Below are 27394 nucleotides of genomic sequence, written 5' to 3'. Positions count from 1 at the left end.
TGCTCAACAAATGCCCTAAATGCCTTAATTCCATTTAAACATCATATTTTATGCTGGTTAGGTTTTTTCTGGTACTTTGGTTTGTATAGGGAAAGTGACCTTGAAGCCAGAGAAACTCATGAATAGTTTGGAGGGTATGGGTCAAACTGATCATCAGTTAACAGGTACATTTCTTACAAGTATGTTGGATCCAAACTAAATTTCTACTCTGAGACAAGTATCATAATATATGAGATACAAGACCTTACTAAACCATAATGAAAAAAAAAACCCATAAGATAGAGGTCTTCAGTAGCAGTAAAGCATTCACCCTCTCTGGGGGTGAGTAACCAAATTTCTTTAAGGGTATTCAGTCCTACATTCCTGCCCCCTGTAAGATGTAGGTAGTGAGAATTTAAAGTAGAACTTTCTTCTATGTGGATCCCAGTGAGGTCTTCTGCTCTGCAGTTCAGCAAAGGGCCAGACTCACCCAGGCTTGTAGAAACTCAGGCAAACTCCTGACTAAGTTAGTATGACTTCTACTCCTTGAATTCTCAAGAAAGATGAATGAGTTAATTCATGCAGTCTGCTAGAGGTTCAGGTTTTGACAGAGTGCATTTACACACAGCTGTGGTGTTTCATCAAAGCCAGCCCCTGCTCTCCGTGCTGCATAAACCAATCTCTGCTATAACTTCACTCAATTCCCCCGACATCTTTCTCCTCCTTTCTACCTGATGCGGAGAAGTGTGATGTGTTAATTACGTAATTAACACATCTTTGTAATTAACCTGGCCTTCTCTTTATCCTGACTATCCACATCATAAAGAATGATGTCAGGTGGATCAATTTACAGCAATCTTAGCTGTTTACAAGCATTTAGGTAGCTTAAAACAAATGGTATGTTAAAGGGTGTCAATAGGGAAAAAAGACATTTTATTAGCACCTACTGAAGTAGAAAAATTGCGTTTTCATTAGGATAACATCTAGGTTGTACTCTCAAGTGTACATGAAAAGCTGAGGAGCATTTGCTGGAAAAAAAAAATATTAGGAAGCATTCCACTGGACAGAAATAGGGAAAATGAAAAGATTAGTCTGAAGCACTTGTCTGCTGGAAGGGCAAAGGTTCGGGGAAAACATTTACTGACAGCAAGATCTGGGTGAGGCATTAGTAATTCTCTCCTGCTTGGAGCATGTTGCTATGTGTAGGTGAGTCTCCTGTGAAAAAATGATTAGGAGCAAGCAGTTTTCAAGATTTGACTATTTGGTTTATTCTAATCAATTTACCTATATATTATCAAGGAGGGATTTTATTTTTAATATGGTTTTGAATATAACAAACTTTAAAAAAACTAGGGCTAAATCAAAAAAGAGAGTTATGTATTGTTACAAAATAATGCTAGTGCCTTGCTTTTAAGTCACTGATCTCTTGAGTGGAAACCAAAACCTGTGAGGAACTTTTAAGTATAGAGATGTATATTATATTAATTCCCCCCCTAGAGGATACCTATCATACTTACCTACCAGAGTAGGCTCAAAGTTTTAATTTTCTCTACTTTGGAACTGTGGTGGTGGAGCATTTTGTTGACAGTTCTCCTTTAAAAAGAAACATTAAAGACAGGGAAACGGGGAGGGATGAACCAAGCAATTGGTTCAGAATTGCAATTCTGTGATATAAATTGTAGCTGATTACTGTGAGAAGTCTAGTGTGTCATATTTTACATGTCTTACTCAGTTAATGTTTCATGAAAATATATAAATAATCTTGGCACCTACAGCTTCCCTTCACAGGTAAGTTATTTTTTTCTTTTTCTACCATAGTTGTATATATTCTTTTTCTGTTCTACTTTTAGATGCTTTAACAATTGAGTTGCTACAATGAGGTTCTTGGTAATATTTTTCCATGCAATATTTAGAAGAATTTAGAGACCTCTAGTATGAATTAAGAGACGTCTAGTATGACTTCATGGGTAGTTTTATTTTGAAGGCATTCTATGAAAATTTTCAAGTGGTAAAAATCACAGGGACAGGGAAAAAAAAGAAACCATTTTTAATATGGTATTAGGTTTAGGAGGGATGTCATATCATCTGCTCAACAGTGTCAGGAATGAAGTTTTTGTAGAAATACACTGAAGAAAAACTTTCAGCTCCTGAGAACCTATTGGGATAAAGAAGTGGAGGCAGCAATGACAATTTGAAGTGTTCTAAGTGTGCTGAGACAGATAAACAGGGACTTCTAGAACTATACATTCTGACTTAAGTCTCCATCTTCTGTCTAAGTTGCGCTTCAGATGCTGAAGTCTTATTTTAAATCAGCCTACTAAAGCTTAGGTAGGAGAGGATAAATCCAAAATAGCAATAATTCTGTATTGCTCGGGTACAGTGAAGAATAGACTGAGAGTTGTGTTTAAAAAGGCTTTCAGAAAGCTTTTTCAGCTTATTTCTAGAATTTGGCTGGTGTTCAAATGCAATGTAGTAATTAACTCATCCTCAAATTAGGTGTTTTTTCAAATGTTTTCTAAAGATAAAATTCTCTGTATTGGAAATGAAATTTCAGGAGCACCCTCTTGCGTGCAGTGCACACTGGTGATGGATGGCATGAAGGATGCAGTCCATATGCTGCTGTGTGACTCACTGGGATAAAGGTCCTCAGTGCAAGGGAATGCTGTCAGCTTATCCTGCTTTTTTTAGTTTGAGTTTAGCTACTCTCCTGTAAACATGATCAACTTTAAATTAGTGCCCAAATCACCTTTAACAGACTTGTGTACCTAGCTGAAAGAAAGCAAAACCCCAAGACATTTTTCACTTTATTCAGTAGGAGTAATCTGTCTTGGCCAGAGTACAAGACTGAGTTGCAGATGTTAGGTGTTGTCTTATCTGCATGTCTACAGAGGTAGATAAAATGAAAACACAGTCTCTCAGAAATCAATTTGCATTACTCCAAACTTTACCAGTTCCAGAACAAATACAAAGTGCCTTTTTGAGACATATCATCCAGAACACATGTTAATGAGCCCAGACAATCAGTGTGCTGCAGGACCAGACAACCAATCTCTTGTAACTGTAGGCGATGGGCTTTTTCAAGCATGCACAGATCATGTTCTCTGCGTGGCCTTTGAAAGTGCATCTGTGTGATTCTGAAAGTGCTTCCCATCTCCAGGCAACATGGCAGTGAGATCTGTTGTCTTAGGAGATGCTGGGGGTGTGCACCAGCTTTTGATATCAACTCCTTTCTTTGTTAGGAAGGATCTGTACCTCTGAATCCTAGCTAAGGGCTGGTTGCCTCCAGACAGGAAGAAATTGGCTTCCCAGTATTCATCTAGGGATGCTCCCTGCCTTACAGCTCTTCTTGTGTGTTCTTCATTCCACTTTAAAGCAGCATCAGGAATTTTCATTCACACTGGCACAAACAAATGTTCATTGAAGACAGCAGGGGGCCTTCACCTGTACTACCTGATGCCTTTGCAGTCAGCATCCAACCCCACAACACTCGGGAATTAGATGCTCTGCAACTCCCACAGTTATTTTTTTACCAAGAACATTACTGTTCCAAAACAAAGGGAAGATATGACAAGCGTGGATAGTTGTGTGTGTCTAAGTTAAAAAGCCCTGACCAATAACAAGTGAAATAAACTGCATGTTATATCCTGGACAACAGCCAGTTAAATCACCCCGATTATTCCTGACATCAGCCTCTGGGATTCCCTCTTTTCTCCTGAACTCTGTGCTCTATGAAGAATTTACAAAATAAAAAATTGCCAACTGCTATTCAAATGATAAGTGGTGCATGCTAATTACATTTTATATGGTGATTAATTAAAAATAACCATGCAAATGTCTAATTTAAGAGTCACTCAATTCACTAAGTCTTCAGACACTGCCTAGCTGCCCTAGGCATTTGGTGGTTAGGCAATTTATTCAAGCTTTCAAAATATTCTCAAAATGTCTGAGATAATGAAGTTCCTTGAAAAAGTTCCAGCTAGCTTGGAATATATAAACAGAGGTTTCACAACAGTAAAATAGCACTGCATATATTTGCACTTTTGAGACAAAATACTCTGTGTATACATAAAAATAGACCAGGAAAGGAATAATAGAGATCCTAAATAATCTGAATATTTAGCTGCACAGCACATAGCAGACTAGTTCATGGAGTTTTTCAGGAGCTGAACAAAATTAAATATAATCTTACTTATATCTAACTTCTTTATGAAGAAAGCCTTTGAGTTTCATGCAGATGGGGTCTTTGCCTTATTTACACATATATATAGTTTTATCAGGAGAGCTGTACATAACTGTGATTTGGTTTAAATAGACTTAACATTAATCAGTGGAATATGCAATTTGCAGAACAGATTATAATGGCCTATCATATGGGAGAATAAAATATACAATATGAAGAACATTTTCAGAAAGTAATGAATAACAGAATAAAAAAAGGAGGTATAATTTACCATTTTTATTAATAGAAGAATAAAATTAGTACATGAATTGCTATTTTATGATCTGGTTCCATATGACTATTTTTTGGTCACATTTTTATTTAAATTGATAAATAAATAACAAAAACAAGGAAAAAAAGGAAAAAACTGGTGCATTTAAGCATGTTTCTGCTTATGTAGAAAGTGGTACTCCCATGAATATTGCCACAATTCTTCCTAGACAAAGTACTTGATGTTTTTCTATCATGCAGGAGAATTGATGCTGTTCCACAGCATCATATTCCCAAAACTTACCTTTCTGATTTTAAGTCTCTCCAAAAGATACTGAAATATTTTCCACAGTGGTGAATGAGCCTTGGTTTATAACAAATGGTCTTAAAGCACTGCCCTGGAGCAGCTTCCCTCCAGTGAAGGAATAATCAATACAGCCATGTTGAAGAAGAGAATTATGTAAGGGCTTTAGCCATGCACTTCTGGGCCAGTTTAAAACTATTTAATCTCTGAATTTTTTTTTTGTTAAATTCTGTGTATACAGCAAATTCATCTTCAGGAATATTCTGGTATTGAACCATAGAAAAGTTAGATCTCTAACTGCTGCCTATTCTATAATTGGATGTACTTATTTTTCCATGCATAAAGGATGTACCTACTGCTCTCCAAATGCTCAACTTTTCAAAAATTAATTTAGCTTTAACAGGCACTTATTTTCTGAGACTGTTATGTTTACAGAGAGCTATAAATGGTCTTTAAAGCCTCTATCTCTGCATACACCCTAACTGCTCACACTTTACAAGCAGAAAAGTAAATTTAATTATTTGTAGTATTAATTATGAATTATTTTTACAAGTTTTATAAATAGCAGCATTTCTTGCCACACACAATGAAGCATACAATAGCTGAGATTATACAATGAAAATTTCTGTTATTCTATAGAAAGAGTTTTACACACAGTATAAATATTTTACTTTTGTATGTATAAATAGAGTTTACTGTTTAAACATGTCACATAGAAACTGGACAGAATCATGAATAATAGAAATAGGAAAGACATAATGTGTTATATTTTTTTTAATCTTTTGTTCATACAAATGGACTACCCTTTATTAAAAAAATAAGTTTTGGGGGGGGTTGTTTGTTTGTTTGTTTGTTTCAAATTACTAGTATTTTGAGTGATGGAATTCAGGTTACTTTCTACTGGCAACACCCATTGTAGGTGCATCAACACTGGATGCATGAGTGTACCAAATTCCCTTTTTCTGCATCCATAAATTATGTTTGGTGTCTGTTATTCTGGTACAGTCCCCAAATTAAGGGAGGTTTCCAGCTTACTAATGACCTGCCAGTGGAGGTGTCTGCTATAGTTTGAAACTTTACTAGGTGATAGTTCAAACACTGCACTAATTACGGAGAAGTATTTAATAAGCTCTGTCATCTCACAGTATTCTCTAATCCCAAATGAAGTTACTTCATGGAGCTAAGGTTCTGTGTTTTCATAAGAAGTGCATTTAATCTGTAATTTCTTTAACTTTGAGGTGGCAGAATATATATTTATAGCTTTCTCCAGATTTGCAAATACAGCTCAGACCCAGTTTTTGGACTCTTGATCAAAAACTCTGGTTTCTGAAGTGGCTGTTTTTTCCAATATGAATTACTTATATAATAATATCCTGGATCTCATCTGTAACACAATAATTAGAAGTGATTCCTTGTTTTTCCAGAACTTTTAAATTAGAAGCTAAATTAGAAAATGATTTTTTAAAATATATGGAATAATAAAATAATAGAAGAAAAATATAATACATAGCTTTAGCAAAATAATCTTTTGCTTTTCTGGTTTTTTGATCAAATTTCCTACTCTGAAAGTGCCCCAGATAGGTTACATCATAATATTAGTCAGAGTAAGTTATGACCTTAGGTCAAAATATGTGACCATCTATTGAAAATCTGCAGCATGTAAACCAGAGTATTTCTAACATTTCTCTTTTCTCATGCATTTCTAGACAGTCACAGGAAGTTTTGTTGCTTCAGTATCATAAGTATGATTTATTTCCACTTGATATCTGGCAGACTGACTCTCAGCATGGAAATTATTTCCGGGGAAGCTCAAAAAGCCAACTGAACCATTGCTGAGAACCAGCAAAGTAAGGAATAGAGTTGCTCTTTTTGGCAGAACACTATATATTCAACATTAATAAGGCCTGTTTCACATTGGTCAGTAACACAAAAGATCAGGTTAAGACCACGAAGCAGTCAGTGAATCAAAAGCATCCATGTCTTGTCTTGCAGCTGCTCTCTTTGTTGAAGTAGTGACCAAAGACAGCACTCACATTGCTCTGAACCTCACACCTGTGTGGTCCAGAAGTCCACGACTTCCCTCTCTCTTCCTTCCAGTGCTGCTTCCACACCATCCTGGCAGTCCCTACAGGTGTGCTTCCACCCTGGCTTGCTGTGGGCAAACACAGGCAGCCAGACTGGGAAAGAATGCACTGGGCAGACGGGAGCTCCATTTGTCCCAGACATTGTCTCCTGTGTGTGCACAACTCTGCATTTAGCTTGCAGAACACTATGATTCAACTGAATTGCTAATTCTGATCAGCCCTGGAAACTGCTGTTAGTCAAAGCACTATTTCAGCTGCCTGACTGTGACTTTTTTCTTTTTCTCTTTTTAGGCAAATTTTAAAATTAGAATGAAATGGACATCTGGCTAAGAGGATTTCTCATTGAGCTTGTTCTCCCTTTTCTTTCAGAGTATACAAATATTACACATGTGTTAACATATAAAGAGTGTAAACAAAATTGGTGTTTATATTTCAGAACATTAATGATCACTCTATCTCTGTATAGTTCTTTTTGTTCCATACTTTATTCTCAGAATCAGTTCAAAAGAATTTTAATGGGAAATCTGAATATAAAAAATTCTGCAAAGAAAAATATCTAAACATTTTGTAAGCTCGTTTACCCTCTTCACAGACCCTGTTACCATAACAACTTGACCTGTCACTATAGTAACATTCTTTTATTATGAAACACAGTATTGTTTTGTATCCAAGGTATTTTCATAATCTGCATCTCCAAAATTAGGATTATTTAAAATATTTTCTGGAATATATTTCACAGTTTCATAGGACGGTATATGCAAGGGAAAATTTTGAAAAAAAAAAAAAAAAAGTTTAATTTCTATCTCAAAAAAAACAAAAAGCTTACCCTAAGAAATAAATGAAATTTTACATACTTATATTGTGAGGGCTTTACTATCTCCCTACAAATTTATTTTTCTACTCACTTAATTTGTTGGCTTATGAAAATCAGAAAATGTAAAGATATTCTTAAAAGCCCATTTTTGCTTCTCACATGTTTCTCTTCTTACCTCTATAAGAGAGATAAGAATTACTTAAAAGCTGATAATTTCTTTTTATATATGTAATAACCTAAGAATCAATAAAAAGGTGAGTGTTTAAAAATATCTTCAATTTAAAAAACAAACCAACACTACAGTAAAATAATAATATATTAAATTAATTGATGTATATAATAGAATATATATTATTTCATATAATATATAATTTAGAAATACTAACAATTTTCTGTTTCTTATGCAGCTCCTAAAGGTTCTGAGAGAAAAGTCTAAATTTTTAATCCAAACAATGTACTGTAAGTATATTATATTTTTCTACCAGGTTCTATTTACTTCTCCCATTGCAGTTTCCTAATTGTTTTCCTTTTGTGAAATTTTGTCTTGCTTTTTCTGTATGATGAGAGGCTGGTTCCCAGCTTTCACACTAGGTCTCCAAGGGTAGAAAACTGTATTCTAAAAAGAGACTTGGCAGATAAATCAAAGCAGTTATAAGTTAGGCTCTATAGAGCAAGCTGTTTTGTTTAAAAAACAAGCAAAAACATAAAAAGCCAGCCTGAAACAATAGAACTGAAGTTTTCAGAGAGATGCTATTTTTAAGCAAGGTATTTTGAATAATTTGTATATAAACTCCATCAGAATTCTAGTACGTGTGAAAAAGAAAATTGGATCAGGAGGTCAATAACGCAAATTAAATATTTTAATTTCATCAGGTCTGATTGTGTTTTTGATATCTATTCTTAGCCTTGTGTTTTCCCTACAGGTGTGTCCTGCCTGAGGTACGTTTCTTTTGGAGATGCTGTCCTCAGAGGTGAGGAGAGAACAGCACGCGTTTCCCCGTGTTACTGCCCACCCCTGAAGGGCGACTCAAGTCTTATTAATAGATCCCCTGGGGCAGATTAGAGTGAAACAACACTGAGTGATCAGTGTTTGTAAATATATATACATGTGGTTTTATTTTAGAACAATTTGGTTCAGGGCTGGGGAAAGCCCACAGAACATGGAGTTCCATGGGTTACTGTAAATTCAGGTTTTAGGTGGCATTGCCCAAGTACCTCCCCGAAGGGGGCATTCTGTGCTGTCTGCTGCAACACTGTGGATCTCTTACAACACCGTGATCATGCACAGTCCTCTGGTGAGAACTTCAAGATCAAAAGCTTCTCTAGAAGGCAGTGTCATTAAACTGTGTTATAAGATGGAATTTGAGACAGTTTGATGCTCAAGGCTTGGAATTTTGAACTGCTGGAAAACTCAGCCAAGTCCTGTTCTTATTCAGAGGTCTTCCTTCCTAGTGTTAGGGATTACAACTGCAGAAAAGTTAGAAGTGTTGGTAAATTTTCTCTGTGATGTCATGTTGAGATTGCAGGATATCTATATTCTGATGTAAACAGTGTTTAACAAGTGCAGTATCTCAATATTTAAGTTTTCTGATACTGAATATCTGTTTTAGATGGTATTTGCTGCTTCAGCGTGGCCAAAGTTGTAGCCTCCATAATGAAACCGCTAAACTTGTTCATTTATTTCTTGTTCATATGCAACTCTTTTCTTGGATTTTTTGTGGAAGACTACAGTCACTCATCAGACACTCTTTATCTGAGCAAATTTCCACTTCTCTTATTATAAATGTATTGATCTATGCATATCCAACAATGTGAAGAATGCTGCAGGTCATTTTTGAATGCATTTTAATGCCACAATTGCAAAATACACCAGAGTGTTTATTTTCTAGAAAGAAGGCCTATAAGGTATACAAGCTATAAAGGATTTCCAAATTACATTATTTTCTGTTCCCACATCTAGCATTTTTTTTCGTGCTGTGCAGTCTTTTAAAAAATATTCACACTTTCAGTAATTGCATTGATAAAACACCAAAAGGACTTCCAGTGCTGTCTTTTGCTATTTTTCATTTTCATCTTACGATAATTATCTCATTTCTCATTGCTGTCTAGTCTGACACTGTGTAATAGGTCTTTAGGACAAAGTGGGAGCTTTCAAGTAGGTATGAGACCATTTTTATTCATATTATTTATCTCTATAAGCATATATCTACTGTATAGACACTGGCATTATGCGTGCATAACACATTATTAGCTATATATATCGAAAATCATAGTGGACATAACACCCAGTGTCTATATAGTGTTCTATTTCTATATAACATCTTAGATAAACTCCTGGAGAAGTACTACAGTAGCAAATTTATAGTCACAACATAGACACTCTGAAGCAGTTACACTGATAGTTCTTAGTTTTAATAATGTGAAAATTCATCTTTTATATGTTGAGAGCAAAAGTCCAAGAGTAGCTACTCTACTACCTTTTCTGATAAGTTGTTGTAAGAGAGGTATTAAGTCTTTAGTTTTAATGTTTACATTAGGGGGTATGCTACATTCAACAAGGGTTTAAGTAGTGTATATTTGTAAAATATTTTATGCCTTGAAAGGGCCTGGATCATATTCAGTGTCAGTTATTAATAACCAGAAATATTTCAATTTTCTTATTGGAGACAATAAAAGAGTTCTCGCAACAACAAAAATTAATTTACCTAATGAATTGTGGGAACAATCAAGTTACCTCTATAAGATCAAACTCTGATACTAGTGTGAAGTCTATACAGAACTGTTTTCTACTCCCAATTTTGTCCTGTGCCCAAGCTGTTGGAATATAAAATTGTGCTTACAGTGCTGCAAGGGAAAATTTGTGTGCAGGAGCCAAAAAGCACTCCTGCTTGTAGAAGCCAGGCAGAGGTGTAACTAGCCTTAGCTTGCCACTGTATATTTATTCTGTCTCTGCAGCAACATCAAATGATCAATGTCATGCAGAAAATCTGAAACCTTGGAGGGGTTCCAGTACCAGGCTTGCAAAGGATGGTAAGATCCGTAAGTCAGCCTGTACTCAGGTGGAACAGTGTGGCTGCTCTGGATGAAGCTAGATGTCATTCTGCCACTAGTATAGGTGCCTGGAGCAGGGCTTAGGGCAAATGCTGTACTGCAACCTGTTTGTTTTTTTTTTTAACATTCATAACTCCTAAATTTCCATGTTTAATAAGTGGTGTGAACATTCACAAGAGAAAGTAGATTGACTTGATTTTTGAGTACTTTCATCTATTTATTCCCTTACAAAAATGTGTGTGGAACAAATCTTCTAGGTTCCTCCATATAATTCCACGTCTTGTTTTGCACAAGAAACAAGACGTAGTAGTAATGCTGTTTACAAGTCTGTGCTGTCCTTTGAATCTGAGGTACTAACAGTGCTAATTAATTAGCTTTCTTTCCAGTCCCACCTTCCTCTTCATCTGTAAGTGTTCTGTGAGCCTGCCAGAGCAGTCATGCAGTACCTGTCAAATAGGTTAGCTTGTATTTTCAGGGTCAGTTTGGAAATTATTTTTCTTTATGTTATGAGCTTCCTATATACAGTCAAGTAATTTTTGGGGTCTTGTTTTGCTCTCTTACCATGCCCATTCACAGATTTCAATGAAAAACCTACTTATAAGTAAGGCTGTAGTCACTACATCCTTTACGGTGTGAAGGGAAAAAGATGCAAATATGTTGGGCATTATAGGTAATAGGATTTTTCTACAAATAGAACTAAATGTTTACACCTAAAATGAGTCCCAGATCTCAAGTTCTAAAAATGATATTTTATCTTGCAGTGCTAGTGGAACTAGAGACCCAGAGCACTAAATTTAGTACCATAAAATTCCACTTAGATTTCTGAATTTCTGAATACAGTGCAATACTACTCAAGCCTTGATATCAGCATCAGTAGTGTGAAGGCAGTAGGTGATTCCACACTTCTCAGACAGACCTACCACTCATCTGTGTGGTCTGTGGATGAGAAAAAATAAATATTATAATTGTGAGGGTCTTGGGGCACTGGTGTCAAAACCACATGCATCCTGGCTTGATCCAGGAATGAGTTAATTTTCTTTCTAGTAGCTGGTATGGTACTCTGTTTTGTATTTATTTTTACCTTGTTGCATTAAAATGGCAATGAAGACACTCTATAATTTATTATCCAAGCTACTGTGAGAGTCATCTTCTCATAGAATGGTTTGAATTGGAAGTGACCTTAAAGATCATCTTGTTCCAATGCCCCCAACATGGACAGGGACACCTTCCACTAGGCTCAAAGACCCATCCAACCTGGCCTTCAACATTTCCAGTGATGGGGCACCCACTTCTCTGGGCAAGCGTTCTAGAACGTCGTCACCTCACAGTAAAGAATTTGTTCCTATTATCTAATCTAAACTTGCCCTCAGTCAGTTTAAAACCATTCCTCCTGCCCATGTCAAAATTCCCTCTCCAGCTTTCTTCCCCAAACAGAACAACCACAATTCTCTCAACTGCCTTTATATTGAAGGTATTTCATCCCTCCTTTTCTCCTGTTCTTAAAAATAACATCTTTGAATGCTAGACTAAATTACACTCCAATTCTTTTTCTGTATTTCCCAATAAAATTTGTAAAAAATTAGTTAAGTTACTTTAGCTACTCTTTCTAATACCAATATTAACTAGTGCACAACAAGATCAAGTTTATCCCTTTTCATAATTAAGAAGTGTATCTCAAAGTCTACATAATGAGGTAATTTATTAACTTAATAACAATTTTTTATATACTATGTCTATCCAGGTTTAGGCAACTTAAAATAACACTTGCTGAATTTACTTGCTGAAAGTGAATAGGAAATTCACTTTCTCGTGTAATAGTGCTCATAGGGGGCTAAAGATTATCTGAAACGGAAATGATGGAGGAGAATGCTAAATCCTAAATCCTTTATGGTTATATAGAATACCTTTAGCCATCCAAAGCAACCCTTTAAGGACTGATCTCAAACAGCATAAGCTTGCCATTGATTTCTGAAGTCAGGGAAAGGGATTTGGAAAAGGTGAACAATCTTAAAATGCTATTTAAGAATCAGAGATAAATTAGATTTTAAGGAATGCCTTAGAGGTGGATCACTGTGAGAGAGGAATAGAATGAAAATTACCTTTGTGATATTGAAATACAAGGAAGAATTCATAAAAAATATAATATACTTGAATAATTTTGGACAATTTTAAATAATACTAAATTGGAAAGAGAGGTATAACAGTAAGAATTTCATATAAATAAACTCTTCAGTTTTCATTACTCACATCCTTGATTCCTAATGATTCCTAGCTCTATAAAATAAAATGAGTAAGTAATGACAGCTCAATTTCATGCTCTTCAGCAGTAGTAGCTGGGTCTTGCTCACAAATGAGAAAGCTTGAAGCCCAAATCATTCCAAAGTTCCCCTTGCAACAGTGATTGTGCATTTGCATTACTGTTCATGTTTTCTGTTGAGAGCCAGCAACCCATTCAGTGCCTTCTGAAGCATAAGAGTGTTATTTTTAAAAGATTAATGGTTCTGCAGAGTGGTAACATACATAATTAGGAAGCTTGTATTTCCACATTTAACCTAATTCAATGCTCTTCACTTCAAAGAAATGTAGAATTTGGCATTCTAGCTGAGTTCTGTCAAAACATGAACCAAAAGCAATGTAGTTATAAAAGCAAGTAGAATGAAAGCAAGACCAAAATTAACTTGATCTAGTTAGAGTCAAAGGCACCTTTTCATCAGGTAGGACAGGTGAAATTATGAAAAACAGTGATATAATTGTTAAATCTGGAAAAATTAGGAACAGTATCACATAAGGAAGGCTATGGCTAATGGCAGCATTTATGATAGGTAGTTGAAAGGTAATGGAGCCTGCAGTGGTTAGCATGGCAATAAGCTAAAGCTAAGCCATTATATTCAAAATACTATGTAACTGTAACCAGCAGGTAGGTACCCATAAATTCTAAGATTACTGCACAGGATATTTAGAGCTGTCTGAATAGCTGTTTCTTGTTTAACCATAAGAAATAAAAAGCACAAACGCACCAGAGAGCATCAAGTGTGACTGTAACTTTTCTTTATATTCGTATTTTCTTTGATTAGTGTGGGAGATGGCTTTTATTTCCCCATTAATGTTTTATTTTCCCCCACTGCATCTATATTCTAAATTGGTCCTGATTATGTCTGAAACCAGGAATTGTAAAGGAATACAAATATGGTGTGCTATGGTATGCAAACATTTAGCATATTTCATCCAAGAGTTATGGCTGGAATATGGATAATAACTACTTGTTATATAACTTGTGGTAATCTTTTTTCTTTTACTACTCTTCATCCTTGAGACTATTTTAATGATTGAAAAGTAAATCTAAGAGTGTGAAAAATATTTAGTTCAGGTAGATTTCTGAGTAGCACATGTATTTGAGGAAAAAGAACAGGGAAAGCATCCTCTGCAAAACCAGAATGTAGTAAGTAAAACACAGATATCATGGGAGGTAAAGCATCTTGCAAATTTTAGGACAAGAAATTTTGGTTCAATAAACATGTGGACAAACTTCTTAGCTAGTTCTAGAAATTCCAAGGGGAACTAAAATCTTTCTAAGTAATAGTTCTTTAATAATGAGTCTTGAGTAAACTGCCAACAAGTGCAAAATAGTATGTTATGCACTAATATATGTATATTAGAAAGATACAAAAAAGAAAATTCCTTTTGAAAAAGATTTTCCTAGTTTTTATGGGTAAAATAATCTTGGAAACATAAATGACTCCTCTCCCCTCTACTGGTGAGTCCCATGCTCTGTCTAGGTCTGGGCTCGTCACCAGGACCAACTGAAGCCAGTCTAGCAAAGCAGATTATTAAGGGCTTGCAGCATCATTCATATGAGGAAGTGCTGAGAAAGCTGGGACTGTTCAGCCTGGAGAAAAAAGGCTCAGGCTTATCCATGTGTACAAATACCTGATGGCAAGACAGGGAGGGAAGCAAAGGCAACAGATGGTTTATACTATTGCTTGTTTTTATGAGTACCTTTAATGGGTGTTGCATGAAAAAATTAGGAGTCTTACTGGTAGATGTATGCAGCTCAATTTAAATAATTACAAATAGCATAAAAGTTATATAAGATTAGACTAGGAAGAAAATGTTGCTATGACTAGATTAATGGAAGTGAAAAGACAGAGTTTTGGAAATCTTCTGTGTAACAAAATCTGCCATGGTAAAAAATTCATAAATTTTGCACAACCTCTTCTGCTCCTGGAATAAAAGATTGGAGTGGACATAATTTTCATAAATCGAATACTTGTTGATGTCCACCATCTCTATAGTAAACACTGGTAAGGCATAGGAAGACGGAAGGAAAAATCTGATGTATAGTAATGATGTTTGGCAAACCTTCATAAAAGGTTTGATAATGGCAATTATGATACAAATATCTATAGCAGTGGAAAAGTTCAATGGACCTTTGACAGTAAATATAATTAGTAAGAAGTCCAGAATGGACATTTACTATAATCTGTGTCCTAGAGGGTTTTGTTTCTTTTTTATTGTTTTTTCTTTTAAACCAACCATGCTTACATTAGTAGTTTGCACACTAATTACTCACAGGTTTTGCCTGCTTGTCGATCCCGCCACTACAATGGTTCAGTCGCAATCTGTTGGAGAGCATGAGGCTGCATTGTATTACTGCTTGTTATGTGATCTTATTTTTAGTTCTCATCAAGATGTAATATTCAAACAGTAACACTCACACTACTTTTCAGTGTCAAACAGCTTCTACATTGATGTTATTTTCTCAAGACCACAGGTTTGGATAGCAATTCTTGATTCACAAAAGAGGTTTCCAGCTGAAATGTGCAGTCCTAAGGAGAAACAGTATGTCAATGCTTTCATATTTTCAGCTGCTTGACTAGTCTGCTGCTTTTAGACCATTAGACTTTGCTGACAGAAAAGTTCAAGAGTACCTTTACATCAATTCAAAAGTTTACAGAAAAGAATCACAGCAAGGCACGTAGTATTTCTTTAGCTTGCTTCCTAAATAAAGCTCTTCCTAAAAAGTATGACAATCCCTCAATGCCTTCAGTGAAACAAAATGCAAGGAAACCTTGGAAGTCCACAGAAACACCTGTAGAATGAGCTAATATTCTTTCTTGTTATCAGTTGATGAGAATGTATGGTAAGGTGAACTTGGGGATGTGCTGAAAAACTAAAAGAATAGACTGGAATGACAGTGCAATCTGAAAATCTGATACACAACAGGATTAAAATTAGATAATTTTAATATGTTACTTAGTCACTGTTATACCTTTCAGTATTTACTTATCAAATAACACAGAAGAGGATTTTTTTACCATACCCCACAGGAAAAACACTTGAATATGACTTGCTAAAATTGACCTTTACTTTTACATCGTGACTTTTACATGACAGTATTATGATAAACTGACTCTAGCTTCAGATTTATTACTCAACCCTGACCTTTGGTTATATTAGAATATTGCTTTCAACCAGACTAAATAATAATGTCTCTGTGAATGTAAGGAACTGGCAGATCCGAGATGTCAATTGCCAGCTCAATTTTCCTTTCACCTGGGATTACAGCATGTCACAGTGCTTTATTGATCTGAAAGTCATTAAAGTTCAGTGTTAGAGCTCTTCAGTGTTCCACATAGTGCAATACAGTGCACTGTAAAAGGGATGAAGCATGAACTGGAGCATGACTTCAGTTGAGACTGGTCAAAATTTGTAATGTTTATTTCATCAGAAATAAGTATAGTGGTTTTGATTTTTTTTCCCCTAAGTTGGAACATGCAGCCAAAATATCTTTGGAAAGATATTCAAAATGATCCTTCCAAAACTATTCGTGCAGGGTATTGTCCTGGTTTAGGGTCACCCTAGGACAGGTATTTTGTATGTACTGGAAAAAAAACCTATTTGAGATTTAAACAGCTTAATTTTGAAGTTACTGGAATGCTTCAAAAAATAATGTCATTGCAACTATATTGCACTCCTATTTAGTAGAGCATAGTAAAATATTTTGATTTCATTATTTAATGCAATATTCATTTATATAATTTATATTATAATATTATAATTATTTATATTATGTATCACATTTCAAAGTAACTTCTTGACAACTTTTTTATTGTATGTCAGTGAAGTCGATAGATTTTGCTGATATGTTTTGATTTAATGAAATCAGTATCCATTGTTAAAAACTGTTTAGGTAGGCAGAAATTTTTTAATCTGCTGTAAACTAGAGTATAACAACGAATAAAATCACCTGCTTGCAACTTCCACTCATGCTTCAGAAGAATTAATGGAATGTCGTTGAAGTTGTGCAGCAGCTTCATGTGGCCTTGCTTTTCAGATAGAGATTGAAATCAGTAGGATTCTCTCTTTAGAAAGGACTATGATTATAATCCCATAGAAAGTTGCATTATTGAAATAAAAATTCATTTATGTAACATGTACATGAAGATTAAAGAGCTTGACATACTATTGGTGTCAGAATTCTTCTGGATGCCAAAGCACATCTCTGCGGCATTCAGACCTCAAGCAATTTTTAAGTATAGAATCATAGAACAGTTTATGTTGGAAAGGACCTTGAAGATCATCAAGCTCTAACCTCATTGCCATGGGTCGGGACACTTCCCACTATACCAGGTTGCTCAAACCCACATCCAACCTGTCCTTGAACACTTCCAGGGATGGAGCATCCACTGATAAGGACAACAGAACAGCGTTTTACTCACTTGATAAGGATAGTAGAACAGAGCAATATTTACTCTTATCAAGGACAGCACAGCTTTGGAGAAATAAATAAAGTATGCAATTTAGGCAAACAGATTATGCAAAATGTAAGCAGAATACCAGCTCAGCTCTGCAAGGCTGACAAAGCAGAAGTCATGCGGAACGATGGTATTGTGATCACTCAAAAGCAGGGGTCAAGGAACAGCCACCTAAAAAGGACACTGGACATTGAAGAGAGACCCCCGAAGAACCATATAAGGGCTTCTGACATATGGGTCAGAGTTCTGTCACAAGGGTGTGACTATGTCAAATAAAGTCAAGGAAGTGGCGTAGCTAATGAATATGTAATCAGCATACAGAGTTTAAAACTCTGTTCCAACACTTGTCACACTCAAATGGAGGAAGGATCCCCCAAGTGGCCAGCATGCTGTAATAAAGAACACCTGCTTTCTAATACTCAAAACTCTGTTAGAAAGTTTCTATCTGACTGATTTCAGTATCACCACAGCCTCCCTGGGCAACATGTTCCAGTGTCCCACCACCCTCACAGTAAAGAATTTCTTCTGTATATCTGACCTATTTTTCCTGTATTTCAGTTTGAACTCATTTCTTCTTGTCCCATCAGCACAGTTCCTTGTGAAGAGTCTCTCTCTGCCTTCCTTCAGACACTGGAAGGTTGCTATGACATCTCAATCAAGCCTTATTTTCTCCAACTTGAACAACTGCAACTCTCTCAGCCCATCTTCATAACCAAGCTCTAATCTTCTTATCAACTTCACTGCCTCTCCTGGACTTCTTCCAACTTTTCCATGTCCTTCTTATGTTGGAGACTCCAGAACTGCATGAATATTCCTAAAGCTGTTAGTTGTTGCGTCTTACAATAGCTTGTCATATATTTCTAAGCATTTTACTGCTGCACGGATGTCTTCTCTATCCAAATTATTTTTAAAGTATTTGCATTCACTGACTATGAAACTTAAGTGGGTAAGTATCCATTATATATATATATATATATATATATATATATATATATATATATTGGTTTAATATTTTCTTCAAATGAAATACATTTTCGTGGGGGTTTTATTATTTTAGGCAGTTTTGTGTGATTATTTTAAGTGTACATTTTTCCTTTCTTATTCATGGTGGATAGAAACATACTGTACAAGCTACAAAAGCAACTTAAGAATGGAGGTAAAACAAAAAACATTGATGCTGTCTTATAAATAGCAATTTTCTTCAAATCCACATTTGTTAAAACCTAATTTGGTAATTATTATAGCTGAAACCATACTCAGGTATTGCACACAATATTTTATACTTGGAAACCTTATGTAAAAAATTCACTGGCAGTCATTGAACCATCACAAAGAGGTTTCCAGTCATCTTGCTTTTTAAATCAGAACTGTTTACAACAGATACAGGATTTTACTTGTTTGATGGCAGCAACAAGGTTGCCTTTAAAATGTTTGTGTTAAAACAAATATGCTTTCTGGAAAAACAATTCATCATCAAAACAGCCATCAGTCAGCAAAATGGTCATAGAAAAATATTCCAACAATTATTGTTCAGTTTATTTGACTGATCTGATAAGGCCAGTATGCCAGAAGCAGTTTGTAATTCCAAGAATTCTAACCTTCATCTCACTCACGGAAAAAAAAAAAAATTAAACAAATCAGTTGTCATTCTCAGCTCTTCAGAAGACTGCATCTTCTTTTACAAAGCAAATACTTGTTCCTATTATGATGGAGGAAATAAAAATGCAACTTCTCTCTAGAAATTACTGCTTAGCTTATTTCTATTTTATGAGCATTTCTTCCCCCTGACTGAGAACGCAGCTTAATTGCTCAATAAAAGTGTAAGGTTTTAAGACAAAAAACCTACTATAAAATTAAATGAGATTTAAAAAATGTATGCTAAACAATGTGTCAGTTCATTGCAGCAGAGCTGGTGGCATTGAGAGCTGAGAATTAGAGGGTCAGATTCATTAAAGCTGTATTATGTCAGACGAAGTTGATGCAGCATTTTGTCCTAAGTTTACAGCATATTCAAATTCAGCAAAACTGACCCAAAAATTTTGTGGAAATGATCACTACTGGGCTCTGTGACGTTTTTTCTGTGAATTTCATTTATTGGGCAGTGAAAAGGTAGACAAACTGAATTCTCCTTGTGTGCTCTGCTGCTCAAAATTAATGAGAAAAGACTGTAAGGCCTAGGTTTTAAAGCTCCTGAGAAGAAGATGCTGGAGATGCATCACAGGGGAAGGATTTTTGCCTGTAGCATTCTTAGAGATTCACAGATTTGTGAATAAAGCCAGTGCCTGACAGTTGGAGAAGATGGCACTCCACAAAAACTCCTGTCAGCTATTGCCTTCCCTTCACAAGGCTTTTGGTATTTCTGTGCTGGAAGAAATGCTTCAGCTTCTTTAACCTTCAAACCATAACCAGGGCATGTTTTCATACCAATTTCAGCACTCTGTCAAAACTGGAGTAGCTTTTCAGGGGCTGTGACCAAGCAGTGGTCAAAGGGACACACCCAGGACTGGTGTCTAGACAAGGTTTTCCCCTTCCTCTGCCTGTGGAGGAGATGGACACTCCTGGTTCAGGTGGGACTTTGGTGGCAGGAGGCCATGCCTCCTGGCAAGCTGTCAGCAGCGAGCAGCAGTGCAGAGAACAGACCCTGAGAAACCATTGATGAGACACTTTGAAGTCAAGCAGAAGTTTCCAGTTTTATTTTGATCTAAAACCAGAAAACTTGGGAGTGATTGCTGTTGTGAGTTTTTTTAGAATTACTTATATAAACCAAAGCAAAAATCAGGGCTTTTATAAGGCAATGTGGTATTAATTTTAAATTGTAAATCCTTTCCATAATCCTCATCATTAAAGAATATTGATGAATTAAATAATATGGACATTTTTAGCATGTATTTGCTTTCAGTTTTTTAATATATATTTCATTGTCTGTTAAATCCTTGCATCTCTAGAGAGCCTAAAATAGCTTGCTTCTAAAGCTGAAGCCAAATGGACTTCATTGTGGTAGAAATGGCATACTTTCTTCTTCTTTTTTTGTTTTTTTTTTTTGAATTTATGGAATTCCTCCTTGATGAATAGTTACATCATAACACACAGCTGAGCAGAAGGTGGCACAAATTTTGAGTCATTGACTGATTCAGGGTGAAACATTTACCAGTGAGGAACACTTATCTGGACTTTGGTTACTCTGTTTGATGCTCTGTTTTTCTGAGATTGATTCTGTTTCCAGATGGCCTCTGAATATTTGCAGGGATAAGAATACATGCATAAAGCATGTGGGAAAATTCCTCTTAAAGTAATGGAAAAGGAGGAAAAGATCCCACTTGGAAAAGCTCTGGGTAATGATAACTATTGTTGTTTCTTTCCAACCTTGTTGCAATCTTGTAAAATGCCAGTAAAAGTAAGCTGACTTTTCAGTTCATGTTTGCAGTTCCTCTACCATACATTTCGTACCTGAAAGAAAGAATATTTATTTTCATTTATGCTTTTTAGAAACAGTGGTTGTGAACATGGTAAAAGCAATGGTCTGGTGTTGCAGTTCCAGAGCAGAGATGTGCTGCTGACTTGCATGGGAGTTCTCAGATTGCCACTGAAAAATTTAATTTTGGATTAAAGTAATGTTTTTTTCTCCTTCTACGTATTTCATTTTATGTATAAAAAGGTGATGACACTCATTTTTCTGGCTACTACTAGCACTTCAGAAAACCCCAGAAACATCTCTCTTTCTTTGTTTTAGAATTTGGCACCTTTCATTCAAAAAAAAAAAAAAGAAGTCCTGTTATCCAGACACTACATACTACAAGCATTATGTGGATGTTGAAACTATTATGAACATTTTTAGGACTATCTGCTTTTGATTTTCTACATATATATTTCTTTGTCAAACCCTTGCATCACTGAAGAATCTAAAATACCTTCAGATCTATGTAGGCTAAATATTTTCCTTCTCTGTTCAACAGTCCCTAGTTGGACCAGGGGCTTTAATAGCTCTTGATTATATACAAAGACATAAACTATGTTTGCCACTGGGATTGCGCCAGATATTTATTTTTGCTTAATTTTCCATTATTTTTTTACATATATTTGTGAGTCAGATCACTCAAATATTTATTAGTGTAATAAGACATGACTGCACTATAGGCATCTGAGTAAGAGGTGTATGCTTTCCTGCATAGAACCTTTATTAAGAAATGCTCTATGATTCTCTGAATAAATTAAGCATTCAGAATTTCAAATGTACTTTAAATAATATTTGAGTAACTCAGTGTATTACCAAAGAATTCTTTCACCCTCTTTGATATTCCCAAGTCTTTTGATTTCTTGGCACACCCAGAAAGCTTCATTGCAAGTGATCAAGGTTGTGAATGACTTAAAACATTGTGGGAATTACCTTCTCTCCTGATAAAATCATATGGTAAGTAATGCACTCATTCATTTCGAATAAACTTTCAAAATTTGCAGTTAGTTGGCACTGAGTCTTCCACAATGTCATTTTCTGAAGCAGCCTCAGTACTCAGTCTGAACCACTTTGCCATGTTTTTTGCTGCATAAATTATTAAGTTTTACTTTGATGTTTTATTTCATTTTAGAAAATATCCATCACCAGTTGGAAGGAGCCCTACTGTTCTTCAGTCTGTGGGACTCAGCAGACAGAAGTGAAGAAACTTTTTTATTGTGCTCTGCCAAGACTGGGTCAGTCAATGAAGCAGGCAAAGTATTAAAGAGCTATCCACCTTCACCCTAGAGGAGAGAGAGATAATTCTTTGTTCTTGGCTGTTGTATTTTATATAATTAGGATATATTTTTTCAATCATTCCGGATGCATTCAAGTTGTAAGTGGCTCAGGATGCACACAGTGAATTATTATACTGTTGGTCTATACTGGAAGCTTTATGAGCTGTTCTGCATCCTGATTTGTTAGAGGAAGATGAAACCCCATAAAAGTCAAGCTGAAAGCTACAAAAAACATTACTGCTTTGTTTTTCCTATTTATGAAGCACTGAACTGTAGAGTACTCTAATGATAGCTTGTATTAATTTTAACAAACTTGAAAATCTTGCTGACTAGTCTAACATTTAGGTGCTTTTTCATTCTGTTTCTCACCAACCTTTAGCTTTTTGCTGGAGGCACCACATTTGTTATGTTAGCGTAAGCAGATAATTACAAACAGTTGTAAAATGAAACACCACCACTGGTAAAGATGAGAGGCTTTTAAAAGTTTCATCTCACTCAGCTACAAAAAATCAATTTAAATTAAAATATATGTATTGTGAACATATCAGTTTTATTAAAACAAAACCTTTTTTTTTTTTGGTTTTGCTTTTTAAATAGCTTCAATTCTGTTAAAAATATAGAAAACATTCTGTTTCCTAAAACTAGCATTTTCTGGTTCTTGTTTTCTGCTTACACCTGAACACTGGAATTTGCCTTCAGAAACTACCCATGGGATTTGGGGGGAAAAAAGTATTCCCTCTTCTCTCAGATTGGTTTTTAACTAAAGGTTAAACTGTGTAGCAGTTGAATCTCAGGTGATCCTGAGTTGTCTGTTGGAGGTGATCTTTAGCCTTTTGTAAGCAGGGCTTTATTTTGTGAAGACACAGGGGATGTGTTGTAGGGGGGTAAGTTATAATGCCTGATATGCTGTACTGAAGACCTGAAGAAGAGAATACTGAAGAGGGAATAATCAGTATTAAGAGAATAGCATGGGCACAGCAAGTGTGTCCTCCTCAGATAAGCTTAGGGCATGAAAAAACAACTGTTGGTTCATTTGAAACCTTAACCTGCAGCTGCATCTACTGATGCTGCTTCAAACCTTATTTATGTCTAGGCATAATATATTTTATATATGTCCTGTAAACATTACAGCTCTTAATGCTTTCTTTGGCCTTTGTTCTGTATTCCATTATCCTGTGTGAAATCCATCCTGGGAGCAGACATTGGGCACAACATTACATGAGACTCAATGAAGTTGTTATAGTAAAATTTAACGGGATATGGACTATGTGCTGGCCCTTTTCCAGGGATGAATTTTACCTTTTTTTTGCTTAAATTTCTGATTTCTTTCTTTGTGAAAGCTCCTCTATTTCTGTTAAGGTGTCCTTATGCTCCTTAGAAATTAATATGTATTTTAGTCCTTTATTAAAAATGTGACAAGAATACTAGGAACAAGGTAATGTCTTTTCCATTCTTTTATCTTAGTGAGACTACTTGCAGAAAAAGAAAAAGAAGGAAATACAAATTCCCTGGCACCTCATAAATATTATTTGTAAATCATATCCTCAAAATCATATTCCTTCTTTTTTTTTCCTATCCCATTTTAAGATCAGCATATGCCCCAGGAGACCTTGCAAAAATTGGAAATGTGTTATGACCACTTATTTTATTTCCATGCTACACAAAAGAGTAATCAATATTGCAGCACTTTAGTTTTTTGATCTCCTGACTTTATTATGTATGGAGAATATCTATTGCATCCACAGGTGTTTACTAAGCTTGTCTTCATATGATTCTTGATAAAACTAAGAACAATATCCTGTCTTAAATCAGAAAATGTATGGGGATGTATTTTATAGTAAGCATTTTCTAAACATCAAGTTACAGAATTCACTTTAACAGTCTGCTTAGCACTGACCTACCAATACTTTTATGCTATAATTTAATAATATGCTGTCTTTTTCAACTATGGCAGTAATTTTGAACGATTTTTTTTGCACCATAAGTATGTATGCAAGTATTTATGCATATTCAATTCTCTGTCTGCTTCATGGAGGTCACATTTTCAAGGAGAGCAGATAGTTCAGGAAAAAATTCCTACACATATACACACACACCCACAGGCACAAATGCTATATTTTGACGCAGTTTATTCTGATAGAAAGAGAAATCAAGTATATTGAGCAAAAGGGAAATTTTTGGGCTAAAGAAAAAATACTTCAGGTGTTGTCCTTGCATTAGGAGGAGAAATAGTAACGATACGCATTTTTCCAGGGTTATTAAAATAGCCTAGTGTTAGAACTGCATAAGCAAATGTGAATTGCAAATCGGAATAAGGCATATGGCAAAGTGGTTGAATATCTTATTGCAGGAGTTGTAAACTGATTTCACTTTAGGTCAGTTATTGACATTCTCCAGAACTCAAACCATAGCTTCAATAATCCTTCTTCAGCAATATTCTGCATTTGTCTCAAAAATGGTTTATTTTTAATTTTTTGTTTAAAAAAGAAAAAATGCCCTAGCATTTTCAAAGTAGTTTTAAGAGGCAAAAGAAAAGTGCTTTATATCAAGCTAAATAAATTACTGAAAGAAGAGGTTGTTGCTTTCCTACTTCTTTCTTATGCTACAGCTTCAAAATGTGATTAACTGGTTGTTACACTGTGTAATAAATATGCTTCAACTGAAGAAGTGTTCAATTGGCTGTTAACACTTTAAATTAATCAGTGTGTACCTCACAGCCAGCTAGAATTCATTTTTTTGACTGTAAAGTGCCATCTCTGCCATCTTCCACTACGACATATATGCACAGTATTCTCTACAAAAGCTTTAAAATAGCGCTAAAGTGATCTCCAGGGACCACACTTGTCATGAGACAATTACTGTCCTGTGCTATATGAAACTCTTGACTGCTCTTCCTGCTTTAGGGTATCCCAGGAGAATAATCACTGTATAACAATGTCTTTTCTATTGTGATTTAACATCTTCTTATGCTGATTGACAAAGCAGTCAAAGATGAAATTAATTTATCTTGTTTCAGGTAATGCTGCTCAGAGGTGCACAACTGTTCTTTCTGAAACCAGGCTTCAGCTACCTACATTTAAAAAGGTATGGAACATGACATCTGGTAAGCTCATTTTTCTCAACCACTTTTTGTAACCAGGTTTAAGATCTCCCCAGATATTTCTTAGCTGCAAAAAGCATAGCTGCTGATATGTTTTTTAGATCTTTACATACCTGTGTGCTATATAAACACACAGGTGGAGAAGAGGCTGATATTCAGCATCTGAGAAAATCACAATTTGGGTCTCTTTGGGGTCAGGTCACCACTGCCAGGTGGGGTTGGGTTGTACAAGGTAATCCAGATCCCCAAATATGGGAGGAAGTAAATCAGGAGGAACTGAGCAGGGATGGGGAGAGAAATTTCTGAGGAAACCTCTGGTTATGTGTAATTTTTCCTGGGAGAATGACAAAGCTGCTTCACTTAGGCTCTCCAAGGGATGGGATATTCATCTTGGTCAGACTAAAACTTGGAACACATCTTCTGGGGATAAAAAGTTGTATTTCCTGGCCACTTGCCACCAGCAGTAAAGTTCAGGTTCATACACCAGTATTTCATGGAATAGTTTTTCACCTCAATGTCCTCCCAGCCTCTGTGGTGCCTAGGCCCCAGAACAGCACCTCCTCATTCAGGGGACAATTATTTTGTAAGATTTAATTATATATTTTTGTAAGATTTTTAAGGATTTATATCCTTCAAAAGACATGGTATTTTGAAAGGAAAAGGGAACCAGGTCAGAGGCAGCTTGGAAAGCACAGGAGTTAAAAGAAAAAAACAGTCACAAATGCAAATTAATATTTTAGTTGTCAAAGGAAGGAAGACTGCTTCATAAATATACAATATTAGTTTAGTAAATGTTTTGTGACTACGTGTTCTTTTGAAATACATGCACCTTTTCACAAAAAAAAAATCCAAAAACAAAACTTAATTTTTATTTTTTATATAATTCAGCAAGGAATCATATGAAATCAAGGCCAGAAACTATTTAAATCATAGTTGGATTTATTTGGAGAAAAAAAATAAAGTTACATGAAAATTTCTGATTTCTCACTCTCCAGATGAAAGACAGAGAAAAAGAATAATATACCAATGATTCGTGACAAAGTTTTCAATTTGTCCTTAAGATATTTATGAAACTATTATCTTTATTTCCTCTTTTTCTTCTCATATTATTTGATTTGTGGGAAAATTAATAAGAGAAATTACATACACAAAAGCAGCCCATAACTGCTGCATACTCAAATTGATAAACGTGAACCATACCCAGTGTGATATTTAAAAGAAATGAAAATATGAAGGTACTAAAGTTATATCTCGTTTTTTTTCTCTTCATTGGTTCTGTTATTAAATGAAAGGAAATCTGAATATGATGTAGCTTCACAATGGACTCTTACATAGTGAAACACCATTTTGTGTTATTAAAATGTGAGTTATTCTTGTAATTGAAATTTTTTTCAACACTAAAACAATGATTGATGTACATAATGTTCGCTTTATAATTCAGAGAAAATACTGTAACAGTAAATTTCTAAAAGCAATTACGTTGTCTTTCGTTAACATTGAAATTACAAGCATGGAATACTTATTACATTAATAAAAGTGATGCATATATAATTGAGATTAAGGTAGAAAGTAATATAAACTGAATTAAAATGTATTTTTGCATATAATAAGCTTCTAATTATACTTCTGCTTGCTAAGACAGTACAAGCTCAATCTATGCACCTTGATGCAGAAATAAAAATATATATTTAGGTAAAGCAATGCTTAACATAAGTTAAGTTAATAGTTTGTAAGTTAATAGTTGTACTCAATGATCTCAGAGGTGTTTCCCAACCTCAAAAATTCTATATCACTGAAAAACTCATGACAGAAAGGAAGTTTTATAATTGGAAAAGCCAGCCCAGTGCTTCTTTCTTTCATGCTTTAGCAGAGTGGTTTGCCTGTTTCCCATGTAGAAAATAAGAACCTTTTGCCAACTTATTGTTATGTTGGTCTTCATTAGCGTAAGATCCTGAAGATCATAAAGAAGGTCTCAGGTGCTATGGTAACAGTGACTTATGAGCCTAGCAAATCACTAAAAATCACTTTATCATTTGAATAAAATGAAAAAAATATTTGCTTGTAGAGACAAAGAAAATTAAAAGAAGACTGAAAAAAACTGGAAGGATGATGTGCACAAAGCCAAGACAAGAACCGAATGTAAGTGAAAA

The 27394-nt window shown here is 35.2% G+C and overlaps 1 protein-coding gene across 1 annotated transcript in view; it reads left to right on the top strand.

Annotated features, from left to right (window-relative positions):
• GALNTL6 (polypeptide N-acetylgalactosaminyltransferase like 6) overlaps positions 1–27394 on the top strand; it is a 909332-nt gene that overhangs the window by 424355 nt on the left and 457583 nt on the right. The window lies entirely within an intron of this gene.

The sequence above is a fragment of the Anomalospiza imberbis genome, chromosome 4 (genome assembly GCF_031753505.1).
Source record: "Anomalospiza imberbis isolate Cuckoo-Finch-1a 21T00152 chromosome 4, ASM3175350v1, whole genome shotgun sequence".
Taxonomy (NCBI): domain Eukaryota; kingdom Metazoa; phylum Chordata; class Aves; order Passeriformes; family Viduidae; genus Anomalospiza; species Anomalospiza imberbis.
This window is presented reverse-complemented; position numbering and strand designations above follow the sequence as displayed.